The following is a 12,499-nucleotide window of genomic DNA, read 5'->3' on the forward strand; positions in this document are numbered from 1 at the left end:
GCCCACACGCCATCACCTCGTCTCTTCATCACCCTGGGCACCATATTGAAAGTGCAGCTGCGCGCGCACCTCTCAGTGCTTCCAGCCCAGGAGGGAACCGGAGAAGACATGACCCCAAAAGCCAAGAAGGGTGCAGCCCCCCTATTCAGTGACACATCCTCGGGACACCTTCTGGACACCGTTGGATCCCGCTGCAATATCCTCTACCCCGGCTCTGGCTGCAGGGGACCCATCAGAGTCACCACTCCGGCTTGGGAGATGGTGGCAGATGTAGTCAGTATCAACACTGCACAGAAGAGGTTCGACATCCAGTGCAGAATGAGGATGAATGATCTCATCCATGCCGCCAGGGTAAGGCAACCATCTCATTACTCAAAACTCACACACTCACAAGCCCATCATGCATCCACTGGCGTCTCACTCACTGCCAGCTCAAGGGAAATCACCACTCACTCTCTCACACAAACCCTCACACTTCCATCTGGACTCATCTCCTTTAGAGACTGCCTCCTCAGCCCTCATGCTCTTGAGGCCACTTACACAGATCAACATGTGCTCCCACACACCCTGGGCTACACCCCTTCCCCAGTACAGCCCTTGCACTGCAACCCCTTCCCTTCCCTGAGGCCATTTATCCCCCTTCCCCAAGCAAGACCTAGCCCTGCAGCCATTGGAAAGCTACCCCCGCCTTGCGGCTGGTCTTGTAAGTAGAGACCTGCTTGTGAAACCCCATAAAAATGATGTAGTGCTGCCTGTAAAGCCTGGGGCTAATGACCACCAGTGCTGCCTGAAGCAAGGTAGGCAAACAAGCCTCAAAGTTCCATGCGACGTGCTGCTCGCCATGTGCACATTGCTTACATACAGTTGTGAAACATGTTGGCGTGCAATCACGCCGATGTGCTCAGATGATCCAGCATGGGGGGATAATTCCAGCGAAAAGTCTTACAATAATATGCAGGTGTATTTCAATGAGGTTCCTGATGCCCGATGGTGGGAAAAGAGCCCCACCATTGAGAGGCAGGGCAGAAGATTGCAAACTGGTTTCACGACATCGTGAAACCAATTTTTGGCCTTCTTTCCATATTGTCCGCTCACATGGCCAAACATGCCAGCGGGCACGGAAAATTCTGCCCGTGGTCTCGTAAAGGCCCTGTACAGCTGCAGTAAAGCTTCCCTACTTTTATATTCCACTCCCTTTGTAATAAATGCCAACATTCCACTTGCCTTCATGATCACTTGCTGTGTCAGCATACGAAGATTTTGTGATTCATATACAGGGATACCCAGGTCCCTTGGCAGCACAGAGCTCTGCAATCTCTCTCCACAATAAATTAGATAAATACTTGGTGGGGAAATTATTGTAGGACTGTGGGGAAAGAGCCAGGTAGTGAGAATAATTGGATAACTCTTTGAAAGAGCCAGCACAAGCAAGATAGACCAAATGGCCTCCTTATACCCTGTATGCCTCTATGGTCCTATAATTCTATGAAACCTTCCCACATTGTGAATAAGTTAATTGAGGGTGCACCCAGCCTAGAAGAAGGCCTTATAAGGAAATGGGGAGAGATCATCTAAACAACATAGCCAACACAATGGCAATAAAGAAACAACAATTTCTTATTTGTAAGCACAGGTTGAACACATGAGGAAGAATTAGTAGCTGTAATATTAAATCCAAGTCAACAACCAGGGAGGTGATAGGAAAATGGCTACCACTTAATCCAATTTTCCACTTAGTGGTGTTTGAAATATCTATCAATGTGAACATACAGCACCACATCCTGACATACGTAGGAAAACCCACACCTTTCCTCATGTCCTCTAGTTCTAGTGTCCAACCCAAATTTGTCAGAGCATGGTAAAATGGCCAAGACTCACAGTACATCTCAGTATTCTTTTAACTATTTATTGTGCCGTATTGTATTTATTGATACAACGCACCGGATAACATACATACGTCAGCTCCCTTCAATTTCAATCAGTATCCACAGACACTTTCCCTTTAACTCTCGTTCATTTCAAAGTGCTCACTCTGACAATCACTCAGGAAAGTATGATCAATGAGATCAATCACACCAGGGATCATCCTTTCAAATCTGCCTCTAAACACATGCTTCTTATAGTACAGAGTTCACACCCATGACAATGATCGATGCAATTCCCCCCTCCCCACGTTTAATTATAACATCTTAATCTTGTATCAATTCTACATCCTAGGTTTGTGAACAGTCAATTGACATATAAAGGTGCTTTGATGGGGGAAGCTCTGGGCTCATCAGCATCATCAGGTCAGTGAATGAGTCTCACCTCAAATGTCAGCTCCCTTCCAAGGGATATAACATTCCAAGGGATGTGGGGGGTCGATCCAGATGCAGCAGGGCCATGGTCATTATTTTGTAAGTCTTGTCAACAGCTTGGCCACAGGAATTCATTCAATGGTCAGGACAGTCACTTAAATTTGAGCAAACGCATACCACGGCACGGTCTGATTACTTCAGCTATTTCTTGGTTAACATATTCATGAAATCATTCTATCGTGTCTGTAGACTCTGAGTAATTTCAATTCAGCTCAAGGCTTGTTTTAAAAGTTCACTTAAAATTCCCATTTATTCCTGGGATATGAAACATGGCCCATTGCAGATGATTAAGTTACACCTTATAATCGGGGAATCACAGAATCGTTACGGTATAGAAGGAGGCCATTCGGCCCATCATGTCTGCACTGGCTCTCTGAGCATTTTAACTTATTGCCAATCTTCTGCCTTTTCCCTGTAACCCTGCTCAATGTTTCTATTTAAATAATCATCCAATGCCCTCTTGAATGCCTCAATTGAACCTACCTCCATCTCACTTCCAGGCAGTGCATTCCAAACCCTAACTACTCGCTGTGTGAAAGTGTTTTTGTTCACCTCACATTAGTTTCTTTTGCAAATCACTTTAAAACCGTGCCCTCTGGTTCTTGATTTGTTTACAAGTGGGAACAGTTTCTCCCTATCTACTCTGTCCAGACCCCTCATGATTTTGAAAACTTCCATCAAGTCTCCTCTTAGCCTTCTCCTCTCCAAGGAAAACAGTCCCAACTTTTCCAATCTTTCCTCATAGCTGAAGTATCTCATCCCTGGAACCATTCTCATAAACCTCATCCACACTCTCTCCAATGTGTTCACATCTTCCTATAGTGTGACACCCAGAACTGTACACAATATTCCAGCTGAGGCCTAACCAGTGTCTTATATAAGTTCATCATTACCTCCCTGCTCTTGTACTCTACGCCCTTATTAATGAAGCCTAGAATGCTGTATGCTTTAAAAACAATTCTCTCTACCTGTGTTGCCACTTTAATGACTTACGTACATATACACCCAGGTCTCTCTGCTCCTGTACACCCTTTAGAATGGTACCCTTTATTTTATATCATCTCTGCATGCTCTTAGTACCAAAATGTATCACCTCAACTTCTCTGCATTGTACTTCATCTTCCACCTCTCTGCCCAATCCACCAATGCGTTGATGTCCTTTTGAAGTTCTACACTGTCCTGCTCCCAGTTTACAATTCTCCCAAGTTTTTTGTCGTCCGCAAACTTTCAAACTGTCCTCTGCACACCATGATCTAGATCATTCATATAATGTTGGCTCACTTTAAATTAAATGTGTTCTTGCTGAGTGACTGGCTACACTTATGATAAGATAGGGGAAGTGAAACCAATTAGGTAATTCTTTCAAAGAGCTGGAGCAGGCATGATGGACCGAATGCCCAACTTGTTGTAAAATTTTCTGCTTTTAAATTGTCAAGAAGGAACAAAAACAAACATAGTCAGAGGAAAAGCTTAACGTTAGCAATCATCATTTATAGAAGCTTGAATTTTTGAATGGGTATTGGAAGTAACTCTCTCATTTATCAGCACTGAGGCTGGGTGCTCTTCCTGCATTTACCAAACATGGGGTTAACTTATTGAGGGGGGAAATCAGACTATGGTGACTTTCTCTCAAGTGAAGCAATAGCATTTGTTTGTTTCATCTTCTTCAAATGAGGCTTAAGCCTTGTTTAACCTAGATAGTTTACACTGTGATCTATAGCTCCCAACATTAAGGACTGTGCTGTTCCCTAAGGCTTAGCACACAGACAGTGCTTGGAGCCAAATCAATTCTGCATAATCAATAAACAGTTAACTGTGGCCTCAAAAAAGCTGACAGGAGCACATCACGAGTTTTAAGATGACACATTTGTTTAACCCTTGATTCAACCTTGAATGACTACTGCTGTAGAGCAAAGGGGTTAACATCAGAGGCATAGATGATGCTGATGTAATAATGATGTCGATCACATAACTGAGACGTAGGAGGGGAATCTCCAACCTTGCGTAGAGGTCCACATGTGGAAATATTTGCTGTAAGTAAAGAGTAATGGCTTTAAGAAACTATAAGTTTGAGCAGCATACTGTGGGAGAATAGGCAATCCCCTAAACCCCCTTTAAACCCCAAATACAAAATGAAACATGGTGGCAGCGAAAAAAAGACCCAGGAGACCTTACAAAGAAAAAACTTTGCGAAGAAAAGAAAAGAGGCAAAAAGGAAAGAGATGCTCAAAAGAAGTATAAAAGGAAACAAATTAAGACTCACCGGGACATCAGAACATCTCAGGAGCAGCAAGCGCAAGCTGAGACACACCCAGAGAGTGGACAGCAGTAAGCATAGGCCTGAAGCAGCAGCACAAACTATTCCAAGGCTCAGAAGAGGCATGGGATTCACACGACCATCCCCAGAACCATTTCAGAGTGCAGAAGGCTTGTAACAGGTCCTGAAATGAGACAACTGGCATGTTGGCCTTCATTGCAATGGGGTTGGAGTACAAGAATAAAGAGGTTTCGCTACAGTTGTACAGGTTTTTGCTGAAACCACATCAGGAGTACCGTGTGCAGTTCTGATCTCCACATTTAAGAAAGGATATACTAGCATTGGAGGTGATACAGCGAAGGTTCATTAAATTGGTGCCTGGAATGAGGGGGTTGTCGTATGATGAGAGGTTGAGAAAATCGGGCTTATATTCTCTGCAGCTTAGAAGAATGAGAGATGATTTCATTGGAACATAGACGACTCTGAAGGGGTTTAATAGGATAAATGCTGACAGATTGTTTCCTTTGTTGGGTAATCTAAAACACAGGGGCGCAGTCTCAGTATTAAGAGCCGGTCATTTAGGACTGAGATGAGGGGAAATGATTTCGCTCACAGAGTCTTTGGAATTCTCTACCAAGAGGGTTATGGATGCTCCATTGTTGAATATAGTTAAGGCTGGGATTGACATATTTTTGTTTTCTCAAGGGATTAAGGGGTACGGAGAGTGGGTGGAAAAATAGATGTGAAGCCCAAGATCAGACATAATTGTATTGAAGGGTGGAGCAGGCTTGATGGGTCATGTGTTCTACTCCTGTTCCTATTTATTATGTTCTTTTGTCCTAAAAATACTCGCAAGGTGCAGAACTGCTTCAGGATTACATAAAAATAGATCAAAAAGACCAGATCAATACACTGCTTAATGCAGTAGGATCTATCACTGATGATGTGAACGAAAGGCAGGGGCTCGATGAGACTTCAACTTCTTATGAAGAGGTCGTGCAAGCACACAATCTTATTTCAATGACTGTCAGAATTTAGTAATAGAGAGGGTTAAATGAAATAAATGAAAGCAAAGGCATGTAAAGGCATGGATTCATTCATCAGCAATTTTTCTACACGCTGGCAGGGATCAGTGATTATGGAAGTTTAAAAGATGAGCTGATTCACAACAGAATCGTGGTCAGGATCCTAGATGGTGCATTATCAAATCTCTTACAGACAAGAGGAGATTGAACACTAGTAAAACCAGTGCTGGTTGCAAGGCAAACAGAACTCAGCAAACAGAATCGGGTCTTTGTTTGTGGGCAGGTCAAGTGAGACCATTTAGTTTGTAGGACATAACAGGGAAAGCGAGTTAAAGCATAAGCCTGCCAAAATGGGGAATAGTGCACCAACCACCATTTTGAAATAGCTTTAGTGTGATGGGAACAAACTGCACAGGCACAGAATGTCAAGCTGGGTTGGGGGGGAGGGGGGTGGGGGGTTGGGGGTTGGGGGTGGGGGGAGAGGGGGTTGCAGGGTGCACCATGCCACAACTGTGGAAAAATAGGCCATTTCAAAACTGTTTGTCGCTTAAAAATGCTGACCTGTAAAAAGTGTGAGAAAATTTTCAAACAGAGCCACATACAAGGAGTGGAAGAACCACAAGCAAAGGAATTAACTTTTGTCTGGGAGTTAAAAGATACTGAAGACATGTATTGGAGTATTAAACTCTAAGTGGATAGACACACCACAGAGTTTAAAGCTAGGTACAGGAGCAGGGGTTTCTGTTTTATCAGGGGGAGTCAAATGACTCAGACAGATTACATGTCAACCCTAATCAATTAAATGACAAGGTCCAGTGGGGAGACAACTCTAAAAGTGATAGATCAACTCGTGGAAAAGCTGAAATAAAATCCTGGAGCCTCCCTGTCATTCAAAGTCAAGAATGCTCTCTGCAAAGCAGAAATTAATCGAGAAGGCAGGTGCAGTTGCTGGTGAGAACTATAGCCTTACAGTTCAAAATGAATTCCCAAAATTGCTGACAGTGGCTAAGAAGGCAGAAGCAATTGAGATAATAGCACGGCACCTGGGATCGGAAGAAAGAAAAGTTAACCCAGATAACAATTCAGTTGAGTTAGCTAGAATTCAGTTGAAGATGAAGAACCTTGAGTCAGAAAAGCGAATGTAGGAACTTAAACTTGAAAAAGGAAAAGTAATGAAAAAGCAAAAACTTGAATTTGAAGAAAAAGAGAAATGCGAAAGCTTGAACTTGAACTCCAGAGAGAAAAAGTTAACAAGGAATAAAAGAGAAGAGGGAAGAGACAGAGAATTTCAAAGGGAGAGAGAGGAATCTGACAGTATGAACTGACTAAAGAAAAGCTTAGGTTACATAGTTTAAGTGCAGCTGTTCCAGCCATTAAAAATGATAGTGTAGTGAACCAACTTTCATGCACGAACGATGAGTTTGCTAATGAAAAGCAAGAACTGGTGAGAACACAGGAGTGTCAGCCACCGGCAGTTGAAGACTTGAAACGTCTAAATGATAACCTTGTGGAAGCAAATTCAACAAAGAAAGATCTTCAGTTAAAACTTGATGAACTTCAAAGTATCAGAAGTCTCTATTCAGTATCATGAAAAACACCTTGAACAGGAATATCAATTGCTGATGGATCAAAACAGTTGGTTGAATGCAGGATTAGAAACCAAGGGCTGAATCGTCCCAGATTTGCATTGATCATCCATAGCAGCCCATGGCCAAGACCGTGATGTCCCAAAGCAGACCTGAAGCATCAGCGGAGACCTCCCACCTTCCGTGAGCTGCTTCGCAACAGAGCTGTGTCCATGCAAATCCACCCAGCATCTGATGCATGTGTTCATCCAGGGTTTGTTGGCTGTAGGGCTCCAGCATCTTTTACCCCTCGGCTGCCCGAAGTGTGATCAAGGCCCTAATGATGAGTCCCAACTTCTGCAAGACACACTTGTCCAGATGTGTTCTAGGCCAGCAGGTTTCCTGCTGACGTGGGCAGTAAATTGGACATGGTGGGGGGATTATTCCGATGAGCAGGCAAGATGATGAGATCAATGCATTGAAATGATGTTCCCGAAGTTGGACAGCAGGGAAGGCGGCCCACCATTGATGGGGGGACCGGACGATCGCAAGTTGCTTTCACAATAGCATTAAAACGACTTTTGCCCTTCTCGCCATATTGTCTGCTCATGCCCGCATGACGCCCACGCCGATAGGAACGGAAAATTCTGGCTGTAAAGTTAAGTGTTAAGATCAGAAGCATACTTGATGCTGGAAGGAGGAGAAGCTACAATCTTGTTTAGAGGGCCAAATGTGTAAATACTTGCTGTCAATAAAGAGTGATGGTGTTAAGAGGCTACAGAGTCAAGCCATGTACTTTAGGAGAATAGAAAATCCCCAAAATCTCCATCTAGACCCCTTCCATGGAATGAAACAATTGCCATCAAATGCTTCTCCTCTGTCCATTTCTCCAGATGTCAGCTCATTGGTGGCACTCTTGCCTTTGAGGTAGAGGTCATGGGTTCAGGTCCCTCTCCAGAGCCTTCAGTGCAAAACCTAGGTTGACACCCCAGTGCTCTTCAGAGGGAGTGCTGCACTGTCGAAGCTACTGGCCCCCAAATGAGATGTTAAACCGAGGCTCTAACTGCTCCCTCAGGTGGATATAAAGGATCCCACAGTATTATTTTCTCTCTGCTGTCCTTTCAAATGCCTGTCCTTCAGTCAAAATCACTAAAGCAAATGCATTATCAAATTAATATTTGTGGGATCTTGCTGTGTACAAATTGACTGCTACACTTCCCACATTACAGTAGACGTTACATTTCAAAACAACTGAACTGGATGTATTGCACTTTGGGCCATTCTCAGGTAACTAAAGGTGCTGGATAAATGCAACCTTTTCTTTCTTCCACCTTCAATTTAGGACATTACTCAATATTAAATGAGAAAAAAAATCCTTTATTTTATTCATCCATGGGATATAAATATTGCTAGCAAGGTCAGCATCTATTCCCCAATCTGTAGAACTTGGGTAATTTGAGAAAGGTGCAAGGCTCAGAAGCTTGGAGAGTTTTAAGCTCCCCGGTGCTATTTCCAAGGTGAAGCCTTCACCAATCAGAATCAATTTGCCAACCAGTCTACACCCTTTACTCCTGTGGTATAAACTGTTGTGATCGTTTCAGATTTGCCACTCTTGTGTTCGTCCTGAAGAGAGTAAGACGAAAACTTTGGTAACATCGCTCTTTCTTTAGCAATTTCTTTTCCTGTACCTGATTTGACTCCAATTCACCTTATTTCTTTGTTTCTTTCACAATCTGTAAACATCCTTGGTTAAAGAGATAAACTGTTGGTCCCACCATTCACTAAGGTCGCAGAAGCTCCATTAACCTCAATACCGGCTTGGACATCGAGCAACTTGCAATGTAAAAGATTTTGAGCTGAAGTATGAGGGAGGAAGTTTTACTATCGAGCATGTTCCATTGAACTCTGAACTCTGGGCCAAAAATATAATCTATCAGCTCGAAAGAAGCCACAGATTATATTGAATTCTAAAATCAAATTCATAATTCATTGCAAGCAATAGAAAAAATGTGGAACAAAACATGTTTATCTAAAGTATAAAGCCACTCAACTGAAACGATGTATTAATGACTTGCGTCTATGAACCATGTCATGCAATGTCAATCTTAGTAGACCCTTCGAGCAAGTCTTGCCTGGGAATATCAGTTGCAGCTTGAACAAGTGTTAACCCCAAATCTACCACAGATGGGTTTGTTCATCATAGCCAGGACATCTGGCAGATGCTGTGGAGTGGAGGTGAAGCTTCTCCACAGGGGAGAAGTGAAAGCTTAAAGGCCACTACAGCCTGCACATTTCTTCCAAATCCTCTTGCATTTACCTCAGAAGCAAACAAGTTTCTTGTTTGACTCTGTTTAGTTTTGGATCTTTTTTAACCTGATCTATTTCAATCTCTTGTGTTAAGTCATCTTACAGGTGCATTTCAGCTTTCCATACCTTTGAGGGCATTTACCCTTACCATAAGACTGAAGTCAACCTTCAGTCATGCACCAGGGAAGCAAATAGTAGATCCTATCTGGTATTTGACTTTTAGCTACCAGACCCATGCTTTTATAAATTCCACTCTCGAGTTGGAAAGTGAAACATTTTAATGCATCAAACCTCATTTTACCTTTCGAATAGCAAGTAAATTACATTGAATTCTATAGAAGCAAGACATTCAGCTCACTAGGTCTATGGCACTGTTTGTCCTGGAGCAAGCCTTCTTTCACCCATCTTTATCTAACTTTATCATTGTAACCTTGGATGGGGGCAGGGCCATAAAATGCAGAGAGCCGTTCAAAAGCCCATTGACTTTGGTGAGACCATAAAATCCTGCCGGTGTACAATTCTGCTCCTACTATCCATTTCTCCCTCAACTGTTTATATGACTTCCCTTTAAACATACCTATACCATTCACCTTAACCACTCCTTGTGATAGTGAGCTCCACCATTCTTTGAGGAAAGAAGTTTCTCCTGAATTCCCTATTGGATTTATTGGTGACTATCTTATACTTATGGCACCTAGTTTCAGTATCTCCCCACAAGCGGAAATGAAGGCTGTTGTAATATGCCTTTCAGGGATAACAGCATGACATCACTTGAAGAGAAGTGTGCCACGTGATCCAGTCTCAGTTTCTCTTTGACCTGGAGCAGAGCACAGCACACACAGCTCTGCAGCTCTGATGTCCTCAAGCTTCATACGCTGTTCTTAATAAGTGAACCTACAACATGTTTGCACAATCCCTTATGAGTGATTAGGTAGTCTTTACATCATTATGTCTACCCTACCAAACCCTTTCATGACCTGAAAAAATTATAATCCATAGTTCAACCCTCCTCAGTCTTCTCTTACAAAAGATGTGAAAAATTGCAATATACTAGTTATATTTTTACAGTAAATTATCCCCTGCCTAGCTCGTGGACAAATAAAGTAATAGGTCACAACAGCAAGAACAAATCTAATCTTCTTATGAAAAAATAACTACTAGCACTAGTCAGAAATTTCTTTCAGACTATCTGGTATGATTGGTTGGTCTTCTGAGATCAAAATACCACCTCTCGCTGGATTTTCTGATTTTTTTTAAGCAGTTTTGTCTTTTACATCTTCAGGGAAAAGTAAACACCCTACAGGTTGGGATCTCTGCTCTTTCAAAATAAAAATCAAACTGTCAGTCAAACACAAATTGAGCCAGTCACATGAAGCAATTTAAGTTTGGTATTCTCCCTGTCTCAAACCAGTAATGGCAAATCGTGCAACATTGTTTTGAAGATCCTTGTGCATCTTTCTGGCTTCACCTAGCCCCCACATTCCGCATGCATTGTGACTGAGCTTACAGGGGTGGTTAGAATATCAATGTGGGACAAAATATACTTCCTTTCCATCTCAGATCTCCCTGTTGTAAAGGCTATTTGTCAAGAGGGGACTTTGAACATCAGGAATCTCAAGGGCGAGAAAAAGACATAGTGTGGTGACATAGCTCATTATTGCATGACACAAAGTCTCTCTGCCAAATATTTTAACATCCCTAATGCTTTCATTTCTACTACTTTGGCATATTGCTATAAATATTCATCATCCTTTGTTCAAAGGAGTTCATGAGAATATGTAATCTAAGTTGACATCCAACATAGTCTATAGCTATATAGGTAATATATCTATGTGTTATATATAATATATTAATATATCTATATTTTATATCTTAAATGTATTATGTCATGATTTGGGGAGGCCGAATACAAATTATGCGGCTCCTTTGCAGTTCATCACTCTTCTGTTCCCAAATGTGGCTTCAGGTTGTGTGCCACTTTGGGTGAAATCTTGTGAAGACAGCAGCTACCGACTGGAAAATTAACATGACCCCGTGCATCATTTTTTTCTTCAGAAGGCCCGCTGCATCTTGCTCTGGTCGGGCGCTTAACTGGACAGTGGTGGGCCTTCGTCCAGGATTGAGGTCCCGGCCAGAGGTGTGGGCGGTCGGTGGTGGAACTCCCGCCTGCTGAGAGTTACCAGTCAGTTCGAGGCTGGCAGCTCTTCTGTACTCGGCAGCGCCACTGAGGAGGCGGTGGCTGCTGCTGATACTACACCTACCTAAAGCCTTGGATTGGGAGGGTCCCAGGCACAGGTGAGCGATGGTGGGAAGGGGGATGCGGGCCTGGGGTCATGGAGTGGAGGCAGCAAGGGTGGGCTTCCAGCTGCACTCCTCACTCCGGAGGCCAAGTTCCTTGATCAGGCACTGGGTGCCTTTGAATGAAGGACCGCCCCCTCCCCGCCCTCCCACAGGGACCCTGCAAGCAAACACGCCCACCACTGAGAAGGGCCTCCATTGGCAGAGGGGTGGGATGACCATCCATGGACCTTCACGGGAGACAGGAAGATTGTGGGGTCCCCGCCCTCCACCATCCTGCCTGATTCAATGCCACATGCTGCCATCAAACTCATCACAGGGGAAGGCACAAGATTCCACCCCATAATTCTCCATCCCACCCCTACACTGACCATCTGAGTCCTTGGCCTCTGTTCCAATGAGGTTCAATGGAAGCTCGAGGAATAGCAGTTCATCTATCCATTAGGCTCTTTATAGCACTCTGGGCTTGACAATGAGTTTAACAATTTCAGATCATTAGGTCTGAACCCCCCCCCCCCTCCCCCCACCACCACTAACCCCTTTTTTTGGGGTGCAGCATCTATTTTTAAAAATTCATTCATGGTATATGGTCATCGCTGGCTAGGCCAGCATTTATTGCCCTCTACTAATTGCCCTCGAAAAGGTGGTGGTGAGCTGCCTTCTTCAACCACTGCAGTCCGTGTGGTGTGG

The sequence above is a fragment of the Carcharodon carcharias genome, chromosome 11, assembly GCF_017639515.1.
Source record: "Carcharodon carcharias isolate sCarCar2 chromosome 11, sCarCar2.pri, whole genome shotgun sequence".
NCBI lineage: Eukaryota > Metazoa > Chordata > Chondrichthyes > Lamniformes > Lamnidae > Carcharodon > Carcharodon carcharias.